This window comes from Salvelinus namaycush, unplaced genomic scaffold (genome assembly GCF_016432855.1).
Source record: "Salvelinus namaycush isolate Seneca unplaced genomic scaffold, SaNama_1.0 Scaffold238, whole genome shotgun sequence".
Classification (NCBI taxonomy): domain Eukaryota; kingdom Metazoa; phylum Chordata; class Actinopteri; order Salmoniformes; family Salmonidae; genus Salvelinus; species Salvelinus namaycush.
Window position 1 is genome coordinate 261,690 of NW_024059208.1, and position 17,731 is coordinate 279,420.

At 44.0% G+C, this 17,731-nt stretch overlaps 1 long non-coding RNA gene across 1 annotated transcript; it reads right to left on the minus strand.

Moving 5' to 3' along the window:
• Positions 1–215: 215 nt before the first annotated feature.
• LOC120038752 lies at positions 216–11,627 on the minus strand. The gene is made up of 3 exons (XR_005475180.1): positions 11,435–11,627; positions 10,323–10,399; positions 216–426 (listed from the first exon to the last, which is right to left on the minus strand). It is a non-coding gene; the product is annotated as an uncharacterized LOC120038752 (long non-coding RNA).
• Between the last annotated feature and the right edge of the window lie 6,104 nt (positions 11,628–17,731).

Genomic DNA, 17,731 nt, shown 5'->3' on the forward strand with positions numbered 1-17,731 from the left:
ATTCAAGGGTTTTTCTTTATTTCTACTATTGTCTACATTGTAGAATAATAGTGAAGACATCAAAACTATGAAATAACACATATGGAATCATGTAGTAAGCAAAAAACTGTTAAACCAAAATACATTTTATATTTGAGATTCTTCAAAGTAGCCACCCTTTGCCTTGATGACAGCTTTATACACTCTTGGCATTCTCTCAACCAGCTTCACCTGGAATGGGTTTCTAACAGTCTTGAGGGAGTTCCCACATATGTTGAGCACTTGTTGGCTGCTTTTCCTTCATTGCGGTCCAACTTATTCCAAACCATCTCCATTTGGATGAGGTTGGGGGATTGTGGAGGCCAGGTCATCTGATGCAGCACTCCCTCACTCTCCTTCTTGGTCAAACAGTCCTTACACAGCCTGGAGGTGTGTTGGGTCATTGTCCTGTTGAAAAACAAATGATAGTCCCACTAAGCCCAAACCAGATGGGATGGTGTATCGCTGCAGAATGTTTTATTTTTATTTTTTTATTTCACCTTTATTTAACCAGGTAGGCTAGTTGAGAACAAGTTCTCATTTGCAACTGCGACCTGGCCAATATAAAGCATAGCAGTGTGAACAGACAACAACACAGAGTTACACATGGAGTAAACAATAAACAAGTCAATAACATGGTAGAAAAAAAGAGAATCTATATACAATGTGTGCAAAAGGCATGAGGAGGTAGGCAATAAATCGAATAATTACAATTTAGCAGATTAACACTGGAGTGATAAATCATCAGATGATCATGTGCAAGTAGAGATACTGGTGTGCAAAAGAGCAGAAAAGTAAATAAATAAAAGCAGTATGGGGGGTGAGGTAGGTAAATTGGGTGGGCTATATACCGATGGACTATGTACAGCTGCAGCGATCGGTTAGCTGCTCGGATAGCAGATGTTTAAAGTTGTTGAGGGAGATAAAAGTCTCCAACTTCAGAGATTTTTGCAATTTGTTCCAGTCGCAGGCAGCAGAGAACTGGAAGGAAAGGCGTCCAAATTAGGTTTTGGCTTTAGGGATGATCAGTGAGATACACCTGCTGGAGCGCGTGCTACGGGTGGGTGTAGCCATCGTGACCAGTGAACTGAGATAAGGCGGCACTTTACCTAGCATAGCCTTGTAGATGACCTGGAGCCAGTGGGTCTGACGACGAACATGTAGCGAGGGCCAGCCGACTAGGGCATACAGGTCGCAGTGGTGGGTCGTATAAGGTGCTTTAGTAACAAAACGGATGGCACTGTGATAAACTGCATCCAGTTTGCTGAGTAGAGTATTGGAAGCTGTTTTGTAGATGACATCGCCGAAGTCGAGGATCGGTAGGATAGTCAGTTTTACTAGGGTAAGTTTGGCGGCGTGAGTGAAGGAGGCTTTGTTGCGAAATAGAAAGCCGACTCTAGATTTGATTTTGGATTGGAGATGTTTGATATGAGTCTGGAAGGAGAGTTTGCAGTCTAGCCAGACACCTAGGTACTTATAGATGTCCACATATTCTAGGTCGGAACCGTCCAGGGTGGTGATGCTAGTCGGGCGTGCGGGTGCAGGCAGCGAACGGTTGAAAAGCATGCATTTGGTTTTACTAGCGTTTAAGAGCAGTTGGAGGCCACGGAAGGAGTGTTGTATGGCATTGAAGCTCATTTGGAGGTTAGATAGCACAGTGTCCAAGGAAGGGCCAGAAGTATACAGAATGGTGTCGTCTGCGTAGAGGTGGATCAGGGAATCGCCCGCAGCAAGAGCAACATCATTGATATATACAGAGAAAAGAGTCGGCCCGAGAATTGAACCCTGAGGTACCCCCATAGAGACTGCCAGAGGACCGGACAGCATGCCCTCCGATTTGACACACTGAACTCTGTCTGCAAAGTAGTTGGTGAACCAGGCAAGGCAGTCATTAGAAAAACCGAGGCTACTGAGTCTGCCGATAAGAATATGGTGATTGACAGAGTCGAAAGCCTTGGCCAGGTTGATGAAGACGGCTGCACAGTACTGTCTTTTATCGATGGCGGTTATGATATCGTCTAGTACCTTGAGCGTGGCTGAGGTGCACCCGTGACCGGCTCGGAAACCGGATTGCACAGCGGAGAAGGTACGGTGGGATTCGAGATGGTCAGTGATCTGTTTGTTGACTTGGCTTTCGAAGACCTTAGATAGGCAGGGCAGGATGGATATAGGTCTGTAACAGTTTGGGTCCAGGGTGTCTCCCCCTTTGAAGAGGGGGATGACCGCGGCAGCTTTCCAATCCTTGGGGATCTCAGATGATACGAAGGAGAGGTTGAACAGGCTGGTAATAGGGGGTGCGACAATGGCGGCGGACAGTTTCAGAAATAGGGGGTCCAGATTGTCAAGCCCAGCTGATTTGTATGGGTCCAGGTTTTGCAGCTCTTTCAGAACATCTGCTATCTGGATTTGGGTAAAGGAGAAGCTGGGGAGGCTTGGGCGAGTTAGCAGCGGGGGGGGCAGGGCTGTTGGCCAAGGTTGGAGTCGCCAGGAGGAAGGCATGGCCAGCTGTTGAGAAATGCTTGTTGAAGTTTTCGATTATCACGGATTTATCGGTGGTGACCGTGTTACCTAGCCTCAGTGCAGTGGGCAGCTGGGAGGAGGTGCTCTTGTTCTCCATGGACTTTACAGTATCCCAGAACTTTTTGGAGTTAGAGCTACAGGATGCAAATTTCTGCTTGAAAAAGCTGGCCTTTGCTTTCCTGACTGACTGCGTGTATTGGTTCCTGACTTCCCTGAACAGTTGCATATCGCGGGGGCTCTTCGATGCTATTGCAGTTCGCCACAGGATGTTTTTGTGCTGGTCAAGGGCAGTCAGGTCTGGAGTGAACCAAGGGCTATATCTGTTCTTAGTTCTGCATTTTTTGAACGGAGCATGCTTGTCTAATATGGTGAGGAAGTAACTTTTAAAGAATGACCAGGCATCCTCAACTGACGGGATGAGGTCAATATCCTTCCAGGGTACCCGGGACAGGTCAATTAGAAAGGCCTGCTCGCAGAAGTGTTTTAGGGAGCGTTTGACAGTGATGAGGGGTGGTCGTTTGACCGCGGACGCGTAGCGGATACAGGCAATGAGGCAGTGATCGCTGAGATCTTGATTGAAGACAGCAGAGGTGTATTTGGAGGGCAAGTTGGTCAGGATAATGTCTATTAGGGTGCCCATGTTTACGGATTTAGGGTTGTACCTGGTGGGTTCCTTGATGATTTGTGTGAGATTGAGGGCATCTAGCTTAGATTGTAGGACTGCCGGGGTGTTAAGCATATCCCAGTTTAGGTCACCTAACAGAACAAACTCTGAAGCTAGATGGGGAGCGATCAATTCACAGATGGTGTCCAGGGCACAGCTGGGAGCTGAGGGGGGTCGGTAGCAGGCGGCAACAGTGAGAGACTTATTTCTGGAGAGATTAATTTTTAAAATTAGAAGTTCGAACTGTTTGGGCAAAGACCTGGAAAGTATGACAGAACTTTGCAGGCTAACTCCTCCCCCTTTGGCAGTTCTATCTTGACGGAAAGTGTTATAGTTGGGTATGGAAATCTCAGAATTTTTGGTGGCCTTCCTAAGCCAGGATTCAGACACGGCAAGGACATCAGGGTTGGCAGAGTGTGCTAAAGCGGTGAGTAAGACAAACTTAGGGAGGAGGCTTCTGATGTTGACATGCATGAGGCCAAGGCTTTTTCGATCACAGAAGTCAACAAATGAGGGTGCCTGGGGACATGCAGGGCCTGGGTTTACCTCCACATCACCCGAGGAACAGAGGAGTAGTAGGATGAGGGTGCGGCTAAAGGCTATCAAAACTGGTCGCCTAGAACGTTGGGGACAAGGAATAAAAGGAGCAGATTTATGGGCGTGGTAGAATAGATTCTGGGCATAATGTGCAGACAGGGGTATGGTGGGGCACGGGTACAGCGGGGGCAAGCCCAGGCACTGGGTGATGATAAGAGAGGTTGTATCTCTGGACATGCTGGTCTCAATGGGTGAGGTCACCGCATGTGTGGGAGGTGGGACAAAGGAGGTATCAGAGGTACGGAGAGTGGAACTACGGGGTCCATTGCAAACCAAAACAATGATAACTAGCCTGAACAACAGTATACAAGGCATATTGATATTTGAGAGAGACATACAGTAAGGCATAAAGTGATTGCAGGTCTTGATTGGGAGAGCTAGCTAAAACAACAGGTGAGATAACAGCAGCTAGTCAGCTAACACAGCAACAGCAGGTAAAAATGGCGACGACTAGGCAGAGAGGGTCGGATTAACTACACACAGAGCCTGAGTTAAAACACAGAGCCGACAGATAAAACACAAATAAACAGAATGGAGTACCGTGAATTAATGGACAGTCCGGCAGGCATCAGCTATGTAGCCAAGTGATCATAGTGTCCAGGGGGCAGCCGTAGATGGAGCAGGGAAGCCGCCACTACGCTAGGACGCGGCGTTTAGAGTTAGTAGCCCGGGGGGTGGTCTGCTCAGACGGAGGGGGTCTGCTCAGACGGAGGCGGGTTGAGGGCACAGCGGATGGGGTATTCGTCTGCAGACCAGACGTGGTCGTGTCGACAGAAAATCCAAGCCGGATGGCGATGGCGAAAGAGGTATTGTAGAATTGTGTTTGCTAACTGGTGCTAGCTTCGTGGCAGAGGCGCTAGCTGCAAGCTAGCTGTGAGGATCAGAAGTAGTGGCTCAGGGATTACGGCAGGAATCCGGCGTTGTTGTGGAGAGACAATCCAATGCTGGTAAATTGGTGAGTAATATCCAGTAATATCCAGGCTAATAACAGGGCTGGTGTCTGTGCAGAAGGTAAAAGCTGCTAGCAGCGGCTAAAAATGACTAAATAGCTTGTAGCTGATTAGCTGGTTAGCTACTGGGGGTTCTTGAATGTGTTCCAAAGTCAAAAATAATAGCGATTCCGTATCACATTGGGTGAGGTAGGTTACCGGAAGGTATAATCGAATTAAAAATCGAAAAGAGATAGAAAAAAAGATATATATATATATATATACAAGAAATACGAAAAATACAAACGTACACGAGAGGACGAAACAAAACACGTCTACACTGCTACGCCATCTTGGATTTTGTAGCAGCACAGTGTAGCAGTATAGCAGTATAGCACAGTGCTGCAGAATGTTATGGTCGCCATGATGGTTAAGTGTGCCTTGAATTCTATATCACAGCTATAAAGAATAACAAAAATAAAATATATTTTGATTTCTTTAACACTTTGTTGGTTACTACATGATTCCATAAGTGTTATTTCACAGTTTGATAAAGAAAAGAAAAACCCCTGAATTAGTAGGTGTATCCAAACATTTGACTGGTACTGTAGTGTAACAGTGTAGCATAGTATAGTGCAACATTGCAGTATAGCACAGTGTAGCAGTATAGCACAGTGTAGCAGTATTGCACAGTGTAGCAGTATAGCAGTATAGCACAGCATAGCAGTATAGCACAGTGTAGCAGTATAGCAGTATAGCTCAGTGTAGCAGTATAGCACAGTGTAGCAGTATAGCAGTATAGCACAGTGTAGCAGTATAGCACAGCGTAGCAGTATACCACAGTGTAGCAGTATAGCAGTGTAGCAGTATAGCTCAGTGTAGCAGTGTAGCAGAGTGTAGCAGTATAGCAGTATAGCTCAGTGTAGCAGAGTTTAGCAGTATAGCTCAGTGTAGCAGTATAGCAGTATAGCTCAGTGTAGCAGAGTTTAGCAGTATAGCTCAGTGTAGCAGTATAGCTCAGTGTAGCAGTTTGGCAGAGTGTAGCAGTATAGCAGTATAGCTCAGTGTAGCAGAGTTTAGCAGTATAGCTCAGTGTAGCAGTATAGCACAGTGTAGCAGTATAGCACAATGTAGCAGTATAGCAGTATAGCACACTGTAGCAGTATAGCACAGTATAGCAGCATAGCACAGTATAGCAGCATAGCACAGTATAGCAGTATAGCACAGTATAGCAGCATAGCACAGTATAGCAGCATAGCACAGTATAGCAGCATAGCACAGTATAGCAGTATAGCGGTATAGCACAGTATAGCAGAATAGCACAGTATAGCAGAATAGCACAGTGTAGCAGTATAGCACAGTATAGCAGCATAGCACAGTATAGCAGCATAGCACAGTATAGCAGCATAGCGGTATAGCACAGTGTAGCAGTATAGCAGTATAGCACAGTGTAGCAGTATAGCAGTATAGCAGTATAGCACAGTAGTAGGACGGCTGTAGTCAGGACGTCCGTGCAGCAGAATAGCACAGCGTAGCAGTATAGCAGTATAGAACAGTGTAGCAGTATAGAACAGTGTAGCACAGCATAGCAGTATAGCACAGTGTAGCACAGCAGTATAGCACAGTGTAGCTGTATAGCGCAGTGTAGCATAGTATAATATAGTGTACCGTATTATAGTATAGTGTAGCAGTGTACTGTAGCAATATAGCATAGCATAGTGTAGCAATGCAGGTAGTGTATTATAGTATAGTGTAGCACTGTTGTGTAGCAGTTCAGAGTAGTATAGTGTAGCTCAGCCAGGGAGCCTTTCCCTCTCCAATGCTGTTGCCAACGGGAGCATTCCAAGAGTCATAAAGGGGACGGATCTTCCAGTGCCTTGGTTGCTGGGCCGTGGGGGCGAGTCTATTGTGGAAACAGGTCGTCTGTATTGTGTTGGGACAGAGAGGCTACATGCAACAGCAACAGCTACAGCCCAGGGAAAAAATAAAACCCCAACAGGAGACATGAGAAGACCAGAGTGGTGCCCTCACCACCACCAATACAGGAGAAGACCAGAGTGGTGCCCTCAGCACCACCAATACAGGGCCATGAGAATACCAGAGTGGTGCCCTCACCACCACCAATACAGGAGACATGAGAAGACCAGAGTGGTGCCCTCACCACCACCACTACAGGAGACATGAGAAGACCAGAGTGGTGCCCTCACCACCACCAATACAGGAGAAGACCTGTATTGGTCCCACCCCGTAATTCTGATCTAGGATCAGGTCCCACCCCGTCTTATTCATTATGATCTATAGCAACAGTAGTAGTAGTGCTGATCTAGGATCAGGTCCCACCCCATCTTATTCATTATGATCTATAGCATCAGTAGTACTAGTGCTGATCTAGGATCAGGTCCCACCCCGTCTAATTCATTATGATCTATAGCATCAGTAGTAGTAGGTGCTGATCTAGGATCAGGTCCCACCCCGTCTAATTCATTATGATCTATAGCATCAGTAGTAGTAATTCTGATTTAGGATCAGGTCCCACCCCGTCTTGTTCATTATGATCTATAGCAACAGTAGTAGTAGTGCTGATCTAGGATCAGGTCCCACCCCGTCTAATTCATTATGATCTATAGCATCAGGTCCCACCCGTCTAATTCATTATGATCTAGGATCAGGTCCCACCCCGTCTAATTCATTATGATCTATAGCATCAGTAGTAGTAGTGCTGATCTAGGATCAGGTCCCACCCCATCTAATTCATTATGATCTATAGCATCAGTAGTAGTAATTCTGATCTAGGATCAGGTCCCACCCCGTCTAATTCATTATGATCTATAGCATCAGTAGTAGTAATTCTGATTTAGGATCAGGTCCCACCCCGTCTTGTTCATTATGATCTATAGCAACAGTAGTAGTAGTGCTGATCTAGGATCAGGTCCCACCCCGTCTAATTCATTATGATCTATAGCATCAGGTCCCACCCGTCTAATTCATTATGATCTAGGATCAGGTCCCACCCCGTCTAATTCATTATGATCTAGGATCAGGTCCCACCCCGTCTAATTCATTATGATCTATAGCATCAGTAGTAGTAGTGCTGATCTAGGATCAGGTCCCACCCCGTCTAATTCATTATGATCTATAGCATCAGTAGTAGTAATTCTGATCTAGGATCAGGTCCCACTCCGTCTTATTCATTATGATCTATAGCATCAGTAGTACAAGTGCTGATCTAGGATAAGGTCCCACCCCGTCTAATTCTTTATGATCAATAGCATCAGTAGTAGTAGGTGCTGATCTAGGATCAGGTCCCACCCCGTCTAATTCATTATGAGCTAAAAGGCTAAACTGGTCCGAGATCAGCCCTGTAGCCTTCCATTGAAGTCTCTCCACACAGAACAACTAGCAAGAGAACACTGCACTCTGCCTACAAAATGATGTGGAAACTAAACTGCACTTCCTAACCTCCTGCCAAATGTATGACCATATTAGACAGACATATTTCCCTCAGATTACACAAGATATCAAAAATGGTGAATTCTTTGTGTAAGATTTATATTTTGATAACCTCCCATATCTACTGGGTGAAATACCACAGTGTGCCATCACAGCAGCAAGATGTGACCTGTTGCCACAACAAAAAGCACAACCAGTGAAGAACAAACACCACCCATATTTATGTTTATTTATTTTCCCTTTTTGTACTTTAACTATTTGCACATCGTTACAACACTGTATATATATACATAATATGACATTTGAAATGTCTTTATCCTTTTGGAACTTTTGTGAGTGTAATGTTTACTGTTAAAACAATATTTATTGTATTATCTCGTTCACTTGCTCTAGCTACGTTAATATTTATTTCCTTATCTCAACTCATTTGCACACACTGTATATAGACTTTTTCTACTGTATTATTGACTGTATGTTTGTTTATTCCATGTGTAACTCTGTGTTGTTGTTTTTGTCGAACTGATTTGCTTTATCTTGGCCAGGTCGCAGTTGTAAATGAGAACTTGTTCTCAACTAGCCTACCTGGTTAAATATATTTTTTTTTAAATAACACTTTTGAAAGAACAGCATATTCTCCCTGCTGGGAGTGTGTTGAGCTACAGCCCGTCTGTACTCCTAACTCAGTCTAGCCAAACTGCCCATCTGTACTCCTAACTCAGTCTAGCCAAACTGCCCGTCTGTACTCCTAACTCAGTCTAGCCAAACTGCCCGTCTGTACTCCTAACTCAGTCTAGCCAAACTGCCCGTCTGTACTCCTAACTCAGTCTAGCCAAACTGCCCGTCTGTACTCCTAACTCAGTCTAGTCAAACTGCCCGTCTGTACTCCTAACTCAGTCTAGCCAAACTGCATGCCCGCTGAGAAGGATTTGCTGCTTAATATAAGAAGGAATTTTCAACCAGACAGAATTAAAGCTTGATTGTGTTAAGACAGCCATGAGGACTGACTGTAGGCCCAAGGGCCAGAGTAGAAGGGTAGGGATAAGGCCAGGGTAGGGCAGGAGAAGGGTAGGGATAAGGCCAGGGTTGGGCTAGGGCCAGGGTAGGGATAAGGCCAGGGTAGGGATAAGGCCAGGGTAGGGCTAGGGTGGGAGAAGGGCTAGGGTAGGGATAGGGTAGGGATAAGGCCAGGGTTGGGATAAGGCCAGGGTAGGGCTAGGGTGGGAGAAGGGCTAGGGTAGGGCTAGGGTAGGGCTAAGGCCAGGGTTGGGATAAGGCCAGGGTAGGGCTAGGGTGGGAGAAGGGCTAGGGTAGGGCTAGGGTAGGGCTAAGGCCAGGGTTGGGCTAGGGCCAGGGTAGGAATAAGGCCAGGGTAGGGATAAGGCCAGGGTAGGAGAAGGGTAGGGTTAAGGCCAGGGTAGGGCTAGGGTTGGACTAGGGTAGGGATAAGGCCATGGTTGGGCTAGGGATAAGGCCAGGGTAGGGATAAGGCCAGGGTAGTGCAGGATAAGGGTAGTGTTAAGGCCAGGGTAGGAGAAGGGTAGGGTTAAGGCCAGGGTAGGGCTAGGGTTGGACTAGGGTAGGGATAAGGCCATGGTTGGGCTAGGGATAAGGCCAGGGTAGGGATAAGGCCAGGGTAGTGCAGGATAAGGGTAGTGTTAAGGCCAGGGTAGGAGAAGGGTATGGCTAGGCTAGGTCTAGAGGCTAGGAGAAAGTTAGGGCTATGTGTAGGCTAGGTCTAGAGGCTAGGAGAAAGGTATGGCTAGGGTAGGCCATGGTAGGGTAGGTGAAGGTTAGGGAAGGGCAAAGGTAGGGCTAAGGTAGGCTAGGGGTAACAAGTAGAGCCGGGACAATACCAGTATTGCGGTATTCATTAGTATTGGTCAAGGAAACCAAAACATGCAGCGGATTTAACTTCTTTAGGAAAATAGCCCTTATGTTGTCATCAAGAGAGTCACATTTATGTATTTTCTAAGCTAGAGCCAGGGCGTCAGGGCTAGAGCCAGGGCGTCAGGGCTAGAGCCAGGGCGTCAGGGCTAGAGCCAGGGCGTCAGGGCTAGGGCCAGGGCGTCAGGGCTAGGGCCAGGGAGTCAGAGCCAGGGAGTCAGGGCTAGGGCGTCAGGGCCAGGGCGTCAGGGCTAACTTACGTTTCTCATCATCCGCATACACTAACGACGCAGCTCTTGACAGTACATCCAAGGGCGTTTCCATTCTTAACAACAACCTGAAGAAGAAAGATCAGATTGATTTAGAATGCAGCAATTTCCTATCTTTAAGGACCGTAAAGAAATCTGACTGCATGCTTATTCATTTTCGAGCTCTACCCTTAGATTTGGCAGTGACTTGGTGTTCCCGTAAGTGACAGAACACTGAGCCAATCCCGGCACAACTAGAGAACATTACCAACACCTAAACTCTGTATTTTCTGCTGGCTGGCCCAACGCCACACAAAGCACTGAGCTCGGCTGAAACACCTGCATTTTGGAGATGCCTTACTCAAGAAAGGAAAATAGACCATGTTTGCATGCGGCTTTATTAACGCAATTATTTTGTATTTTTTTATTTATTTATTTTTTTAATCTTTTTTTACATTGTTTGCAAACTGATGTGTAACACGTATTAATGCCAAAATAACATGCAAAAAAGGCAACACAAAAAAAAAATATATATATTTTATTTTAAGCAACAAAAAAAATTGTATACAAAAGTGGGGCTCTACCTTCCCTGGAAGAGACTGAGTAGTACTGAAGGTAAGCGTTTTCAGAATTGACATTTTTACAAGAATCGACTGATGCTGACACATTGTTGTTGCTATCAAAACTCCACCCGGACCAGATTAGAGAACGGAGCTCCTCAACTACCCGGGAAGAAGACCACAGTAGGCGCTAAAGGAAGTCTATCATAGGAATGGAGTCATTTCCATGGAACTAATAATAAACACAGAAGGGAAGATTGTATACATTTGTGGCAATACTTTATAGGCTACATAAAGTGTAAGACTTATTTTTGCAGTTTCTTCAACTTCTATTTAGTTATATAAACAAACATTGGTACTGTGTAGTCGCACAATCAGGAAATCATTAGTCACAATTCATTTAACTTCAGGAAAACGTTTGTCCCTATCTACTTTCAGGTGTAAAACAACGTAATCCAAATCCCAACAACTGTCACGCAACACAAGCGTGCATGCAAGGTTGCTACAATGTTTCCACCGGCCAAAACTAGTAGGATTGTAGCCTAGTCGCTAGGGTGTACATACCACCTTCCTTCTTAGTGCGCCACTTTGGAAATCTTCGGCAATTATATTCGCGCCGATAACAATTGTGAAGAACAATCCTGGTGCAATTTCAACCCACAGAAAAGCGAAACGAGTCAACTGAATTGTTTCGTGTCAGTTGGAAACAATGCCTTAATAATGGTTGAACACACTTGTGAAGTTCGTTGTCAACGAAGGGTGAAGAATGTTGGGAATGATAGAATTCTCTTCCTAGCAGGTGGTGAAAGTGGAGACTTCTCATTGGTCGTGCTCCACGAAATGATATCAGCATAAATTATCAGAACTCCATTGCATCACATCCTTTGCAGGTAGGGTGGGACGTCATATACGGTTTAAGCCTGGTGCGTTTATTTATTACACACCGACAAGGCAAAACTATTGGCAGTTTGAGCGGTAAGGCGATGCTACCGACCGTAGACGAAAGTCGAGGAGTGAAGTCAGGGATGGTGCAACAGCCGAAAGTCGGACACTAATGTCGTTTTTCCAACAGAAAATATCGGAATTATAGTTTAAAAAAACAAATAAAGCAACACCTCACGGTACAGCGCCTCCAGCCCCCATGTGACCAACTTGTGTTTATGTACTGACATGTGTGTGTAGCTGATAGATGCACACACACACTACATGTTAATGGTTTTAAACGTATGTAAATTGTTAAGTATTTGGTCTGTAATGTATTTTTTCGTTATGTGTCAGACCCCAGTAAGACTAGCTGTCTCCATTGTCGTCGGCTAATGGGGATCCTAATGAATCTAATCGAACGTCAACATGGCAGTGTTGCCGCTGTTTATTAAAAAAAAAAAAAATCTTTATAATGTCGAAATAAACACATGTCCAACCCTCATATCACACGCACAAACTGAAATATATGTGTGTGTGTACAATCAGTTAGTGAGAGAGAGCCTCAAATATCACATTCATTTCTCTAATATAGCCTGCTCTACTGAACACATGCATATATGCAACATTCAAGTTGAGGAGACTAAATCACTTGGTGTTACCTTAGATTGTAAAACATTTCTATCTCTGCACCTGTACATAGCCCATCTATAATTTAGCCCAAACAACTACCGCTTCCCCTACTGTATTTATTTATTTATTTTGCTCCTTTGCACCCCAGTATTTCTATCTCTACTTTGCACATTCCTCCACTGCAAATCTACCATTCCAGTGTTTCACTTGCTATATTGTATTTACTTCGCCACCATGGCCTTTTTTTTTGCCTTTACCTCCCTTATCTCACCTCATTTGCTCACATCGTATAAAGACTTATTGTTCTACTGTATTATTGACTGTATGTTTGTTTTACTCCATGTGTAACTCTGTGTTGTTGTATGTGTCGAACTGCTTTGCTTTATCTTGGCCAGGTCGCAATTGTAAATGAGAACTTGCCTACCTGGTTAAATAACGGTGATTTTTTTTCTTTTTTTAAATCTTTCGGTAAGTATGGCGGTAGACTGTGACAGGTTCTGGTCAATCAAAGTGAATAAAATATCAACAGTTGTAACAAAGAGCTTTAAAGGAACTAGGCCTAGACCCCAAACGAGCAAGCAGAAGCACAGTATGCAGGAAAAACTCCCTGTAATGAAGAACCCTAGAGAGGAAGACGGCTCAGACGGGGTGGATGGGTAAGTCCTAACTTAATGGTGGTACTCCACCCTTGTGAGGAAGAGTCTGTCTGGGGGTGCTGTGAGGTTGTTTGGGTAGGCCTGGGAGTCCTGGGCCTCGAGTAGTTCCGTCACCCCAGAGATAGACATATTTCCCTGGCCAACTGCCACCAGAGCCCCTGTCATCCTCCGTACCTGCAGCACAGGACCAAGAACGATCATTTACTGGCATTCTCCACCAGGTGGCGGTCCACACTCAAGTAACAAGGTGGCTGGTGACTAGGATTACATCAGGAATGGTGAATAAGATAACATGGACAGCCTGGTCTGAGATCAGCACTCCTCTAAGACTCTTCATAGTCTACGTGGACCAGATATGGACATGATGTGGACCAGATATGGACATGATGTGGACCAGATATGGACATGATGTGGACCGGATGTAGACCAGATATGGACATGATGTGGACCAGATATGGACATGATGTGGACCATTATGTGGACAAATTAATTAGTGAAATTTAAGCAACACAACACTGACCTGTTTGTAGAGGAAGTGATGACATCTTATTACAAGCCTGGAGGTTTTTAAAGACTATTTATAAACTCAGCAACAACAAAAAAACATCCTCTCACTGTCAACTGCGTTTATTTTCAGCAAACTTATCATAAGTAAATATTTGTATGAACATAATAAGATTCAACAACTGAGACATAAACTGAACAAGTTCCACAGACACGTGACTAACAGAAATTTAATAATGTGTCCCTGAACAAGGGGGGGGGGGTCAAAATCAAAAGTAACAGTAACAGTCAGTATCTGTGGCCACCAGGTGCATTAACTACTGCCGTGCATCTCCTTCCTCATGGACTGCACCAGATGTTACCCCACTCTTCCACCAAGGCACCTGCAAGTTCCCGGACATTTCTGGGGGGAACGGCCCTAGCCCTCACCCTCCGATCCAACAGGTCCCAGACGTGCTCAATGGGATTGAGATCCGGGCTCTTCGCTGGCCATGGCAGAACACTGACGTCCCTGTCTTGCAGGAAATCACGCACAGAACGAGTAGTATGGCTGGTGGCATTGTCATGCTGGAGGGCATGTTAGGATGAGCCTGCAGGAAGGGTACCTCATGAGGGAGGAGGATGTCTTCCCTGTAACACACAGCGTTGAGATTGCCTGCAATGACAACAAGCTCAGTCCGATGATGCTGTGACACACTGCCCCAGACCATGACGGACCCTCCACCTCTAAATCGATCCCGCTCCAGAGTACAGGCCTCGGTGTAAGGCTCATTCCTTCGACGATAAACGCAAATCCGACCATCACCCCTGGTGAGACAAAACCGCGACTTGTCAGTGAAGAGCACTTTTTGCCAATCCTATAGTATAACCACTGTCTATACACACCATCCTATATAAATACTGTCTATACACACCATCCTATATAACTACTGTCTATACTGTCTATACACACCATCCTATATAACTACTGTCTATACACACCATCCTATATAACTACTGTCTATACTGTCTATACACACCATCCTATATAACTACTGTCTATACTGTCTATACACACCATCCTATATAACTACTGTCTATACACACCATCCTATATAACTACTGTCTATACACACCATCCTATATAACTACTGTATATACACACCATCCTATATAACTACTGTCTATACACACCATCCTATATAACTACTGTCTATACACACCATCCTATATAACTACTGTCTATACACACCATCCTATATAACTACTGTCTATACACACCATCCTATATAACTACTGTCTATACTGTCTATACACACCATCCTATATAACTACTGTCTATACACACCATCCTATATAACTACTGTCTATACACACCATCCTATATAGGATGTGTGTGTATTGTTGTCTATTGTTACATGCTGACCAGCGTTGCTGCGCTAGTTTTGCAAAATACGGGTCAAAATTCTAGGTTGTTCTACAAAAGGACTGTTTCAGGGCGTTTAATAACCCTGCTTGTGTCTGGTCATCACGTTCGGTATTACTTAGTTAGGTATTACTGCACTGTTGGAGCTAGAAACACAAGCATTTAGTTAGGTATTACTGTTGGAGCTAGAAACACAAGCATTTAGTTAGGTATTACTGCACTGTTGGAGCTAGAAACACAAGCATTTAGTTAGGTATTACTGCACTGTTGGAGCTAGAAACACAAGCATTTAGTTAGGTATTACTGCACTGTTGGAGCTAGAAACACAAGCATTTAGCCTGGTATTACTGCACTGTTGGAGCTAGGAACACAAGCATTTAGTTAGGTATTACTGCACTGTTGGAGCTAGAAACACAAGCATTTAGTTAGGTATTACTGTTGGAGCTAGAAACACAAGCATTTAGTTAGGTATTACTGCACTGTTGGAGCTAGAAACACAAGCATTTAGTTAGATATTACTGCACTGTTGGAGCTAGAAACACAAGCATTTAGTTGGGTATTACTGTTGGAGCTAGAAACACAAGCATTTAGTTAGGTATTACTGTTGGAGCTAGAAACACAAGCATTTAGTTAGGTATTACTGTTGGAGCTAGAAACACAAGCATTTAGTTAGGTATTACTGTTGGAGCTAGAAACACAAGCATTTAGTTAGGTATTACTGTTGGAGCTAGAAACACAAGCATTTAGTTAGGTATTACTGCACTGTTGGAGCTAGAAACACAAGCATTTAGTTAGGTATTACTGTTGGAGCTAGAAACACAAGCATTTAGTTAGGTATTACTGCACTGTTGGAGCTAGAAACACAAGCATTTAGTTAGGTATTACTGCACTGTTGGAGCTAGAAACACAAGCATTTAGTTAGGTATTACTGCACTGTTGGAGCTAGAAACACAAGCATTTAGTTAGGTATTACTGCACTGTTGGAGCTAGAAACACAAGCATTTAGCCTGGTATTACTGCACTGTTGGAGCTAGGAACACAAGCATTTAGTTAGGTATTACTGCACTGTTGGAGCTAGAAACACAAGCATTTAGTTAGGTATTACTGTTGGAGCTAGAAACACAAGCATTTAGTTAGGTATTACTGTTGGAGCTAGAAACACAAGCATTTAGCTGGGTATTACTGTTGGAGCTAGAAACACAAGCATTTAGCTAGGTATTACTGTTGGAGCTAGAAACACAAGCATTTAGCTAGGTATTACTGTTGGAGCTAGAAACACAAGCATTTAGTTAGGTATTACTGCACTGTTGGAGCTAGAAACACAAGCATTTAGCTAGGTATTACTGTTGGAGCTAGAAACACAAGCATTTAGCTAGGTATTACTGAACTGTTGGAGCTAGAAACACAAGCATTTAGTTAGGTATTACTGAACTGTTGGAGCTAGAAACACAAGCATTTAGCTAGGTATTACTGTTGGAGCTAGAAACACAAGCATTTAGCTAGGTATTACTGTTGGAGCTAGAAACACAAGCATTTAGTTAGGTATTACTGCACTGTTGGGGCTAGAAACACAAGCATTTAGCTGGGTATTACTGCACTGTTGGAGCTAGAAACACAAGCATTTAGCTAGGTATTACTGAACTGTTGGAGCTAGAAACACAAGCATTTAGTTAGGTATTACTGAACTGTTGGAGCTAGAAACACAAGCATTTAGCTAGGTATTACTGTTGGAGCTAGAAACACAAGCATTTAGCTAGGTATTACTGTTGGAGCTAGAAACACAAGCATTTAGTTAGGTATTACTGCACTGTTGGAGCTAGAAACACAAGCATTTAGTTAGGTATTACTGTTGGAGCTAGAAACACAATCATTTAGTTTGGTATTACTGTTGGAGCTAGAAACACAAGCATTTAGTTAGATATTACTGCACTGTTGGAGCTAGAAACACAAGCATTTAGTTAGGTATTACTGTTGGAGCTAGAAACACAAGCATTTAGTTAGGTATTACTGAACTGTTGGAGCTAGAAACACAAGCATTTAGTTAGGTATTACTGCACTGTTGGAGCTAGAAACACAAGCATTTAGTTAGGTATTACTGCACTGTTGGAGCTAGAAACACAAGCATTTAGTTAGGTATTACTGCACTGTTGGAGCTAGAAACACAAGCATTTAGCCTGGTATTACTGCACTGTTGGAGCTAGGAACACAAGCATTTAGTTAGGTATTACTGCACTGTTGGAGCTAGAAACACAAGCATTTAGTTAGGTATTACTGTTGGAGCTAGAAACACAAGAATTTAGTTAGGTATTACTGCACTGTTGGAGCTAGAAACACAAGCATTTAGTTAGGTATTACTGTTGGAGCTAGAAACACAAGCATTTAGCTGGGTATTACTGTTGGAGCTAGAAACACAAGCATTTAGCTAGGTATTACTGTTGGAGCTAGAAACACAAGCATTTAGCTAGGTATTACTGTTGGAGCTAGAAACACAAGCATTTAGTTAGGTATTACTGCACTGTTGGAGCTAGAAACACAAGCATTTAGTTAGGTATTACTGCACTGTTGGAGCTAGAAACATAAGCATTTAGCTGGGTATTACTGTTGGAGCTAGAAACACAAGCATTTAGTTAGGTATTACTGCACTGTTGGAGCTAGAAACACAAGCATTTAGTTAGGTATTACTGTTGGAGCTAGAAACACAATCATTTAGTTTGGTATTACTGTTGGAGCTAGAAACACAAG